Consider the following 12,873-nt stretch of genomic DNA (forward strand, 5'->3'; position numbering starts at 1 on the left):
CTACATCAGAAACACTAAATTTATGCTAGCTTTACTAATCAAAAGCTCAATGGGTAGTACTCATTCCTAAGCATTTTTCACAAATCATCTGTGTGATATTTATGTTACTAAAATTTAGGTCCAGGAGCAAAGCCTGCTTAAATTAAAAAATATATGTATATATTACTTTTAACCAGAAATAAATCTTTTTAATATTTATTTATTTATCCACAGGAATACTGCACTAATCAGAAAAGATGGATCTCACCCAATGGAGGTTTCAGAAGACTATCAGTGTTTTAGACAGGAATAAAACCTACTAGCCAGGAATAAAACCAAGAATTGGATCACAGAAGCTGGAACTCTAAAAGTAAGATGCCATTTTCCTTCTATAATCTCTGATCCATAAAGTTGTATAGTTTCTTTACTTGAGCCGGATTATAGTTATGGCCAAAATAATGGAATATTTGCATTCAGAATGAACTCTGGACACTAATTTATCTGTCAATCCAAACATGAAAAACACATCTTTTCCAATAGGTAACAAGCAGAAAGAAGATAGTGAAGTCACTTATGGGATTGATATTTTCCATTAACATATTGTCATCTCAAACAAACAGTAGTTGGCTTGTTGATACTAAGTTTACAAGGAAGCGGATAATTCAGGAAAACAATGTATTATTGTAGTTTATGTTTTATGGAGATATTTTCCCAGTATTCTGTTAGGCTATGAATCAAAACTATTTCTGTTTGTGTGTATTTATGTGTCTGTGTGTATATGTCGGGGGGGGGGGGAAGTAACCTACGAGAGGGCATACATGCATACATGCAAAGCTTTTGAAACCGGTCATTTAGACACTGGGATTATTTTAAGGCTATAAGAGATGTGAACTTCTTCAAATTTAAGGACAATATCTTGTTCAACTTTGCTTTTTCTCCAGAATCTGATAGAGGATCTTGAATTCTAAATGGTCAATTATATCTATCAGACTTGAAAATAAGTCAAATTTAGATAAGATATAAGTGAGAATATGATAGGTATTATCCCATAAAAATAATCTTGGTCTGAGATTGAGATTATTCTTTAATCTAGGCTAATAGTGACTTAGTGTATTAATTTTTTTAACCTAAAATTTCTAGTAGATTGTTTAAATTCTCATGTACATAATCCATATTTAACTATACTACCAAAGCCAGAAGCAATGACTATTTCTTACCATTGTTTTCCATATATGTCATTAAGTAAAGAAGAATAAATAATGTTGAATAGAATTATTATAGGAAATCAAGCTTATGAGGATGTCATTAATATCCTAAACCCGAACACATTTACAATGCAGATTTTCAGAATGATTAGGCAAATCCTATCAAATTTTAATAGTTCCACAGGGCATATTTAGCCCACTAATTTGAGTTCTGTTAAGGAATACTTTTCTACTAATCAAAACCACAATTTGTCACAAATACTTGGATTCTTCCAGTTCTAAGTTTAAAAAGAAAGAATGAAAGAAGAAAGAAGAAATTAAAAGAAAATCTCCATTTAAATATCAGAAGAGTTTTATAATTTAGATAAATACTTTCCAAACCAGAGAATTATCAGTTAACAAAAACTCTAAGGTTATTGAGAATTCTGGGGAGATGGTAGAGTAGAAAGCACTACGAATCTGTCTCCCCACCTAGATAACAATAACACTAGCAAAATTGTCTGATATAACTATTTTAGAACTCTGGAGTCTATTGAAGGCTTGCAACTTCCAGAGGAAGGGTTGGACAGTAAATTGCAGTTAATTTCCACCAATTTCAAGTCTTATCACAGTAGCAACTACTCATATTCCACTCTTCAGCCCCCATGGCAGGCAGCCTATGTATGTGTTCCTGGAGCAGCTTTCAGGAACCAGAGTGGGGAAAAATGACCTTGTCCTTCAAATATTGTAAATCAGTACTCTGATCACTGAACTCTAATCTCAGATGTGCAGATAAAATGGTGGACAGCCATTGTTTTTGCATCTCCCTCCACTGATGTAAACCCTTCCCCACCTCCAGCAGAATTGACTTCCAAGGGATTTTGAAGATTGGCACCCTTTTCCCTCCCCTTTCATTTTTTTGTTTCCAAATGTAGATATTTAAAAGCAACTGCACGGGTGCCTGGGTGGCTCAGTCGTTAAGCATCTGCCTTCAGCTCAGGGCGTGATCCCAGAGTCCTTGTATTGAGCCCCACATCAGGCTCCTCTGCTGGGAGCCTGCTTCTTCCTCTCCCACTCCCCCTGCCTGTGTTCCCTCTCTTGCTGGCTGTCTCTCTCTCCGTCAAATAAATAAATGAAATCTTTAAAAATAATAATAAAAAAATAAAAGCAACTGCATATATGGGGGAAATTAGAAAGTCACACACATGCACAGGGAAAATGCAGGCTCAGAAGACACCTAGAAGGACATTAAGTTAACAGCTCAGGCTGGTCCTCCGCACAGAGGCAGCCTATAACAAAAAAAAAAAAAAAAAAAAAGGAAAGGAAAGAAAAAAAGAAAAGAAAAAAAAAAGCAAACATGAAAACATTAGACCCTGGGAAAGGGGAGGAATCTGATTTCTAGAGTTACTACATTATTAGATTCAAATGTCCAGTTTCCAAAAACAAGCAAGTAAACAAACAAACAAAAATCACTAGGGGTACAAAGAAACAGAAAAGAACAAAGAACAAAGGTCAAGTCTAAAGAACAAAGGAAAAAAGATTGAAGAGTGAACAGAACCTAAGGGACCTGTGTGATACCATCAGATGGATGAATATTTCACTGTAGAAGTCCCAAAAGAAGAACGAGGGGAAGAGAGAATATTTGAAGAAATAATGGCGGAAAATATCCCAAATTTGATGTAAGACATGCATATAAATACCCAAGAAGCTCAACAAACTCCAAAATGAAAGTAGAGACCCATAGTGAGACACATCATAATTAAACTTCCAAAAGATAAAGACAAAGAGAAAATCTTTAAAACAGCAAGGTACAAGTGATTCATCACATACAAGGGATTCTCAATAATATCATGAGTCAATTTCTCAACAAAAAAGTTGTAGACCAGAAGGCAGTGAGCCAATATATGCAAAGTGCTTAAAAAACAAAACAAAACAACAAAAAACCTTGATCAATAACCTGTATGTGGCAAAACCATCTTTTGAAACTGTGGGAGAAATTAAGTTTGGGAGAATAAACAAAAGCTGAAGGAGTTCATTGTCATTAGGTCTGTCATGAAAGAAATGCTAACGGGAGTCCTGCAGGTTGCAATGAAAGAAACTAAACAGACTTGAAACCATATGGGCAGATAAAGCTGATTTTGTTGTAACAATGGTATATAACTCCACTTTTAATTTTCTATATGATTTAAAAATCTAATACATTTGAAAAGAATTATTAATCTAAATGCTAGTATTATTATAATTTTGGTTTGTAACTCCACATTTTATTTTCTACATAAGTTATGGGACTAAAACATTTAAAAGAATTATTGATTTATATTTTGGGATGCACACATGTATATTTAATTTTGTGACATCACAACTAAAAGGGGTAGGGATAGAGCTATAAAGGAGCAGAGTTTTTATATCTTATTGAAGTTAAGTATAAATTCATTTTAGAGTATTATAAGTAATACTCTAAATTAAATGTTATCCTCATGATATATGTTAAATGTAATCCTCATGGTAACCAAAATGAAAATATCTACAGAATATACACAAAAAGAAATGAGAAAGGAATATAAATATTTTACTAAAAAAATCAATTAAGCACAAGATAATGAAGTAATACAGGAAACCAAAGACAAGAAAAAACTATAAAACATATGGAAAACAAACATCAAAATGGCAGAAGAAAGTCTTCCCATATCAGTAAGATTAGCAGAATGGGTTAAATATTAATGATGATAATGCAACTATTTGCTGTCTATAAGAAACTCCAAGACACAAAGAGGTTGGAAGTGAAAGAATGGGAAAAAAAAAAACATATTCTGTGAAAATAGTAAATAAAAGAGAGCTATATATATATATATAGAGAGAGAGAGAGAGATACTAATACAAAACTGTAACTGTACTGTAACTAAAGTTATATACTAGCTATACATATCTATACTAATATAGAATAAGTATACTAATATCAAATAAAATTAGAAAGTTATATGAGAAAAGGAGAGCATTATGTATTAATAAAAGTTTCAAAACAGCAGGAGGATATGACATTTATAAGCATTTAAATACCTAAAAGCAGACCACTAAAATGTGGCTCAAATTACTTTAAAAAAAAGAATGAAAGTGTGAACATTAGTTTGGATTCTAAAGAAATATAAAAGATTATAAGAAAGTAGTATGAATAATTGTAAACTAATAAATTGGATAACCTAAACGAAATTGACAAATTCCTACAAATCTTGATGAAACTCATCAAGACTAAATCAGGAAGAAATAGAATATCTAAATAGACCTATAAATAGTAAGGTGATTGGATCAGTAATCAAAAATCTCCTGACAAAGAAAAACCTTGGATCTGATGGCTTTACTGGTGAATTTTATCAAACAGTTGTAGAGGAACTGACAATCCTTCTCAAATTTTTTCAAGAAATTGAACAGGAAGAAACACTCCCTAACTCATTCTTTGAGGCCAGCATTATTGTGAAACCATAGCAAAGAGGTGACAAGGAACAAAAACCATAGAACAACGTCCCTCCCTCAGGGTGCCTGGGTGGCTCAGATGGTTAAACATCTGCCTTTGGCTCAGGTCATGATCCCAGGGTCCTGGGATCGAGCCCTGCGTCAGGCTCCCTGCTTGGTGGGGAGCCTGCTTCTCCCTCTCCCTCTGCTGTTCTCCCTGCTTGTGCTCTCTTGCTCTCTCTGTCAAATAAATAAATAAAATCTTTAAAAAAAATATCGATGCAAAATTCCTCAACAAAATACTAGCAAACTTAATGTGGTAGCATATTGAAAGGATTATAAAACATGACCAAGTTGCATTTCTTTTCCTGAATGCAGGATGAGAATTGATAAATGTAATAGATGACATTAACAGAATGAGGAAAACACACACCCACACGCGATCATTTCAATTGATGCAGAAGAAACATTTGACAAAATTCAACATTCTTTCATCATAACAGTATTCAACAAAGTAGAAGTGGAATGAAACTACCTCAACGTAATAAAAGCCATATGTATATATATTAAGCCTACAGTGAGCATCATACTCAATGGTAAAATACTGAAAGTTTTTCCTTTGAGATCAGAAGCAAGACAAGGCTGCTCATTTTTGCCACTTCTATCTGACATAGTATTGAAAGTTCTAGCCATAGCAATTAGGTAAGAAAAATAAAGCCATCTGAATTTAAAAGGAAGAAGTGAAATTATCTCTGTTTGCAGATGTAGGAAAACCTAAAGGTTCCACAAAAAGATTGTTAGAACTAATAAGTAAATTCAGCAAAGCAGCAAGATACAAAGTCAATACATGAAAATCCATTGCACCTCTCTACATTAATGATAGGGCAAAAAGGAAATTAAGAAGACAATTCAATTTATATTATTATCAAAAATAATAAAATACTTAGGAATTGAGTTAATCAAGGAGGTGAAAGACTTACACAACAAAAAATACAAAACATTACTGATTATTCAGCTATCAGAGAGGATGAATACCTACCATTTACATTGAGGTGGATGGAACTGGAGGGTATTATGCTAAGTGAAATAAGTCAATAAGAGAAAGAAAAATATCATATGGTCTCAATCATATGTGGAATATAAGAAATAGTGTAGAGGATAATAGGGGAAAGGAGGGAAAACTGAATGGGGAGAAATAAGAGAGGGAGATAAACTATGAGAGACTCTTGACTCCAGGAAACAAACTGAGGGTTGTGGAAAGAGAGGTGGGATGGGGTAACTGGGTGATGGTCATTAAGGAGGGCATGTGATGTGATGAGCACTGAGTGTTATATGCCACTAATGAAGCATTGAACACCACATCTAAAACTAATGATATATGTTGGCTAATTGAATTTAAATTTAAAAAAATTTAAAAGACTTGAAAAGTAGACACATCACATATAAATGAATTGGAAGACTTAATATTGTCAATACTACTCAAAGTAATCTAAAATTCACTATAATCCCTATCAAAATATCAATGATATATTTAAAAGAAACAGAAAACATCTATTCTAAAATTCATATGGCATCTCCAGGGACCTCAAATAGACCAATGGAATAGAATAGAGAGCCCAGAAATAAGCCTTTATATATATGGTCTCAAATGATTTTTAACAAGAGTCCCAAGACCATTTAGTGGGACAAAAGACAGTCTTTCACCTGTGCTCAGAAAACTAGATAACCACATGCAAATGAATGAAGTGGAAGCCTTGGCTCATACAAAAATTAACTCAAAATGAACCAAAAAACCTAAGTGCAAGTTTTAAAACTATAAAACTCTTAGAAGGAAATATAGAACAAAAGCTGTACAACATTGGATTTGACAGTGGTTTCTTGTATATGCAGCAAGGGTATAAAAAGAGAAAAAACAGAAACTCTGAAAATTTTTTTTTAAAAAATGTATTAAAAGATACTCTCACTGTCAACAGAGTACAAAAGCAACTCACAGTGAGATAAATTATTTGCAAACCATATATCTGGTAAGGGATTAATATCCAAAATACATAAACAACTCCTAAAACTCAACAACAAATAAACAAATAGTCTGAACCAAACATGAGCAAAGAGCTTGAATAGACATTTTTCCAAAGAAGAGACAAATGTCCAGTAAGAACATGAAGAGATACCCAATGTCACTAATAATCAGGGGAATGCAAATAAAAAATGAGATACAACCTCACACCCATTAGGATGGCTAGTATTAAAAAAAAGAAAGAAACAGAAAATAGCAAGTGTTGGTGAGAACATAAAGAAATTGGAATCCTTGTAAACTGTTGGTGGGAATGTAAAATGCTATAACAACTGTGGAAAACAGTATGGCAGTTCCTCAAAAAATGAAAGATAGAATTATATGATCCTGTAATTCCACTTCTGGGTATACACTCAAAAGAATGAAAGCAAGGACTCTAAGAGATATTTGCACCCCCGTGTTCATAGTAGCATTATTCACAATAGCTAAAATATGGAAGCAACTCAGTGTTCATCAAAGAATAAATGGATAAGCAAGATGTGGTAAATACATGCACTGAAATATTGGTTAGCCTTAAAAAGGAAGGAAATTCTGACATATGCTACAAAATTGATGAAGCTTGAGGACGTTATGCTAAGTGAAATAAGCCAGCCACAAAAAGATAAATGTTGCATGATTCCATCTACCGAAGTTCTTAGAGTAGTCAAGGTCATAGAGACAGAAAGTAGAAAGGTGGTTGCCAGGGACTGAGGGGAAAGGAGGAAGGAGTAATTGCTTAATGAGTAGAGTTTCGGTTTTAAAAGATGGAAAGAGTTCTGGAGTTGCATGGTGAAGATGGTAGGGCAACATTATTATTGTTTTTAACACCATTGAACTGTACTCTTAAAATGGTAAAGATGGTAAATTGTGTATGTATTTTACCACAGTAATTTAAAAAACTCGACATTCATCCAGATGCTTCACTGATTGATCCATTATGCACCTACATTTTCTATTCATCGTTTCGTGTGATTGAATTGACAATAGAAAGCTCTCCTTTCCTGAACTTTTTCTGTCCTACCTTTTATGCCCCTCTACTACCTGAATTCAACTCATTTATGTCATTGTGAACTTGAAGTCAATTACATAAAAATTCATTATATGTTCTAGAGAATTGATACAACAATATTTTATAAAACTATCCCAAATTGTAACTGTACATGTAAATGTCTTCTTAAATGGCAGTTGACTAACCTCAATATCATTTTTCTTCTACTATAATCAAAGGAGATCATAGAATATAATGTCAACTAGGAATCTGTTTTTATTGTGTTCTTTCTATAGATTTGTTTCAAAGCAGTTGCATTCTTTGGTATTATGAAGTGCAGTTCAAATTAGTTTATAGTTTGAGTTACAATACTCTACAGTTTTGTACAACTTTGCCAAATTCATAATAGCTAATTATACCTAAAGTCTAAGAATTAAGCAATATATCTGTTCTAAAATGAGCCTATCACTTTTATATTAAACAAAAGTGTCTGGCATTTTAACTGAGTGCCGCTCATCTCTACATTTTTATCTCAAACACAGTAATATTAGTAATAGCTAATATTTATGGAGCTTTAATTACATGTCAGAAACTATCAAGAGGTTTAGATTCATTACCTAATTTAAACTTTGTAACAAACCTGTGAGAAAATGTCATTACTATCTAGCATTTTAGGATAAGGAAACCAAAGCTTGGGCAGGTTTAGAAACATGTTCAAGGTTTTAGGTCGTAAGTGGGAGAGCACAGATGCTAATCAAAGCATGTCCACTCAGCTACAACATTCATTCAAAGTAATCATCGTAACCTGTTCAGTAGCTACATTTGTGATCTATTCCTAACCTTTCCAAAAACATTTTTAGAATGTTCTTTTTTTGTACTAAATTTATCCTTGGCTTGATTTTATTTTGCCATCTATATTCCTCTCTTTCCACCAAATTTCTTAAAGTATTTTAAATTGTATGGATTTTCTATGATAACTAAGTTTTTAGTAAATGAGGAACAATATAAATAAACAAATAAGAACAAACTTTGGAAAGATAATCATTGAAAGAATTACTCAAAGTGGTGTAGGAAACTACTTCCAAAGGAAAGAAGTGTTTACTTGGAGGTTGAGAATGCGTAGGGGGGTTGAGAATGCGTAGCTGAGTATCATGTCCCTAGGGGTTCTGCACTAACAATCCCAAGATAAACACAAGGTTTGAAAAAGTATTTAAAACCAATTTCTGTCCATGTAATTTATATTCTGGATTGAATAGAGAGGTAGGTTGCTAGTAGCTACAACATGTTCCAGGCAGAAAGTGTTGAGTGACTTCCTTGCTTGGCTGTTGATGTTATATAAGTTTTGAATTAATGGATGTCTGTGCTTTAGTGTTAATTACAAAAACCTGAGCTCCTGGCTGAGGAATTTGACTGCCTTTATTTTAAAATAAAATTTTGCCTAGAGGAATAAAATTTCATCTCCCTGAGATGAAAATCATCGTTGGCTCATTGCCTGATGCACTGTATGAAGGAAAGATGAGACTGGGAAGAGAAGGACAGTATACACAATTGAGATAAGAATATTCAGAGACAATATTTTGAAAAACTCTGATTATTGTTCAGTATGGGTCAATATGACAGAATACACATAAAAACAAATCTACAGCCTCACTGATAGACTAGAAGGGTTGCCACAATCACATTCATTAGAAATTTGGGGAAATTAAAAAGCAAATGGAGTAAGATTAATGGTGAAATCTAACAGAATTAAGGAAGGTAGCAAAAGAGGAGGCCTTCAAGAACAATAATGCTTTTCCACAGCACAGAAATTCTCAGGAATAGCTCCTCCAAGATACCCTAGAGCAAAAGCCGGGGGGAGAAAAAAGAGGGCTGTGAACAGTCAACCAGGTAATTATATTTCATCAATTCTTAGCTTTAGAATTTTTCACGTTAATATTTATTTAATAATCTAAAAGTGTCTTACAATCATGCAGTGTAAGTTGGCAACAATTTTTGCTTGTAACTGTTCAGGAAATAATGATCTATTTCATCACTGATGTTTTTGTGGTCTGTGTCCTATGAGATACAATGAGTGGGGGAACTGCAGCCCAGCTAACCAGCTCCTACAGCTCAGAGCTGCTACTACTAGTATTTGCTTCCAGGTAAAACCCAAGAGTACACATTTTTTTTCTTTCTTGTTTGTTTTGTTTGTTTTTCTTTTTTAAAACTGGGATATCACAAGAGATCAGCTTCTAGATTGGCCATTGTAGTCAAAGAAGATGATAATGTTTGGAGATAATTGATATCTATAAAAAAAGGCAAAAAGTCTTGAAAATGGCAGAATATATTGAAAAACCCTACTCCATCCCAGATAAACCTTTATCTTCCACTCCTTTTCAGAACTATCATTCAAGTGTGCAGGAAAAAGTAAAGATACGTTTTGATATAGAAACCTTTTAAAAATGTTACTACTATGAACTCTGTCTGAAAGAATTTATAGAAAATATTCTCTAAGTGAAAATGAACACTAGAAGTTTAGAAAAATTAATGTGTAGATGAGAGTGCTGAGCAGAAACGTAGTAATATTATAGGTGGGTATAAATAATTATCAGTATGGCAGCTATGAGCATTGGTGTACTTGTTAAGAAATGATTTGTAGGAAAGAAAAGGCAAATGTAAAATAACCTGAAAATAAAATTCATGGAGGCTTTATATAAATAACAGTTTGGAAGAGGAAGTGAGCAAATGAAAATGTCCAAAGGATATTGTGTTATTTGAAGGGTGATAATTGATAACAATATTATTATTTTGATACTGATTAAGCAATATGTTTATACTATACATTTTTATTTTTTTTTATTTTATTTTTATTTTTTTAAAGATTTATTTTATTATTTATTTGACAGAGATAGAGACAGCCAGCGAGAGAGGGAACACAAGCAGGGGGAGTGGGAGAGGAAGAAGCAGGCTCATAGCGGAGGAGCCTGACGTGGGGCTCGATCCCGGAACGCCAGGATCACGCCCTGAGCCGAAGGCAGACGCTTAACCGCTGTGCCACCCAGGCGCCCCTATACTACACATTTTTAAATGATGTAAATGTAACCACAGAAAGAATAGAAATAGTATGCAAAATACTCAACATGGCTAGCAAACTTTTTGGGACAACTATTGAAAAAAAAAAAAAAGAGATCTCAATCCAACTTGGGACAGAAAAGAAATAACAATAGAGCATATGAAAAGTAGATGAAAAAGAAAATATTCAGATAAGACAAAGTGTATTTTCTGTGTCAGTGTATGAACAGACAGGATGGTTCAATGAGTGAGTTTGGAGGCTCTTCCCTTGTTACCAAAGAGCTAAGTGGAACTGATGGCTTTCCTTATCCAAACCAAGTCTTCCCTTTTCCCAGTGGGATCTGGCATGGAGAGGATCCCTGCATATTTTCAACATCCCATAGCTCTGAATGGACTAAGACACTATCTCTGTGTTGTATTGATCCTGTGAGTATCCAAAGCTCTTTTGTTTCATTACTTGTCCTTGTCCTCAACAACATCCTTGAGAAAACTATAGAAAACAGTGATGGGGTGGAAGCAGTGTAGGTTTAAAAAGTCAGAAGTTCTGGGGCATCTGGGCGGCTCAGTCAGTTTAAGCATCCAACTCTTTATTTTGGCTCAGGTAGTAGAAACATATTTCAGGGTCGGGGAATTGAGCCCCACGTCTGGCTCTGTGCTCAGCATGGAGTCTGCTTGTCCCTCTACCTCCCCACATGCCTGCTCTCATGCTTTCTCTCTCTCTCTCTTTCTAAAATAAATAAATTAATCTTTTAAAAATATATCAGGAGTTCTGTATTCAGAACTTTGATGGGCCATTTAAGAGTTCTATGACCCAAAGTTCATCATATAAGCTAGGATTCACTTTACTCATGATCAAAGTGAAAGTAACAATATATGTCTACAAGGATGAAGATAACTTATACGATGTTGATTTTCACAGAGTTTAACAACCTGGAAAATAAATATCGATTGATAGACACACAAATCCCCAATATATTCTAAATTTCATTGTAAATTTACTTATAGACTTAATTGTAGATGTTGGAAAAGAAAGGAGGACAAGAGCATTAAGTCAAAATGACTGTCACACAGAAAGGCTGATGTTGCTGGGGAATGGTAGGCAGAATTCTAAGGTGGCTCTGAGATTCTAAGATTCATGTCTCCTGATGTGTAATCACCTCCTCTTGAGTATGAAGGGATAGTAGTTCCTTTGATTACATTAGGACATATGACAAGGGTGATGTCAGAATTACTCCCATGGTTATGTTGCTACATAATATTCCATGTTAGTAGCAGATTGGATAGTCATTTCTCTGTTGGCATTCAAGAAATAAAATGGCATGTCATAAGGGAGAGAGGCAGAGGGAGAAACAGACTCCACACTGAGCTGGGAGCCCGATGTGGGGCTCAATCCCAGGACCTGGAGATCATGAACTGAGCTGAAGGCAGACACTTAACCATCTGAGTCACGCAGGCGCCCCTCAGCCCACACTTTGAACTCAGCATGGTATAATCCTGAACAGAGGGCCAGCTAAACTGGGATTCTGACCCACATAACTGAGATAATAAATCTGTTCTTTGTAAGTCATTAAATTTGTGGTATTTATGCAGTAATTGAAAAATATATAAGGACTTAGGGTAAAATGATGCCTGGAAACTATGAACATTCTCAGAGTGGCCTCAGGAAAAATGGATAACAAGACCTGGGCAGATAAATTACTTTGAGAACCATCAGTCAGTAGTAAGTCTGAATATATTTGAGACCCCTACCCTTATCCAGGTGTTGAAGCTGAAACTTGATGTATCTGGACTAAGAAAGTAAGTAAGTCTAATGAAAAATAAGAGACAGTGAAGACAATAACAGAACTGACTTAGGTAAAATGGTGATCAAATTGCCTCATGAATAAAGATTTGCTCTAGACATGTCTCCATATTAAAAAAAAAAATTATGAGGATTAACTTGTTCTTTAAAAAAATAAGATTTTTCCAAAGGATTTCTTGTACAGGTATAGTTTCTCTGTATATTTTTTTTCACAGAACACTGTAAAAATAATTTTTAAACTATACTTTTGAAGCTGCATTAAGTTTGGTTATATTGTTTGGAATGATACACTGTTATGTCCATTTGATAGTTGACTATCAGATCAAATTGGGGAGGATAAATACATACGATAAATCATGTGATTTCACTT

General features: G+C 34.2%; 1 long non-coding RNA gene across 1 annotated transcript in view; it reads left to right on the forward strand.

Moving 5' to 3' along the window:
• Positions 1 to 12,873, forward strand: part of LOC148107969 (uncharacterized) — a 402,897-nt gene that overhangs the window by 243,507 nt on the left and 146,517 nt on the right. The window contains exon 2 of the long non-coding RNA XR_015721398.1: positions 214 to 349. This is a non-coding gene — a long non-coding RNA (uncharacterized LOC148107969). The remainder of the gene's footprint in view (positions 1 to 213; positions 350 to 12,873) is intronic.

The sequence above is a fragment of the Ursus americanus genome, chromosome 23, assembly GCF_024610735.1.
Source record: "Ursus americanus isolate L20-20 chromosome 23, mUrsAme1.1.p, whole genome shotgun sequence".
Classification (NCBI taxonomy): domain Eukaryota; kingdom Metazoa; phylum Chordata; class Mammalia; order Carnivora; family Ursidae; genus Ursus; species Ursus americanus.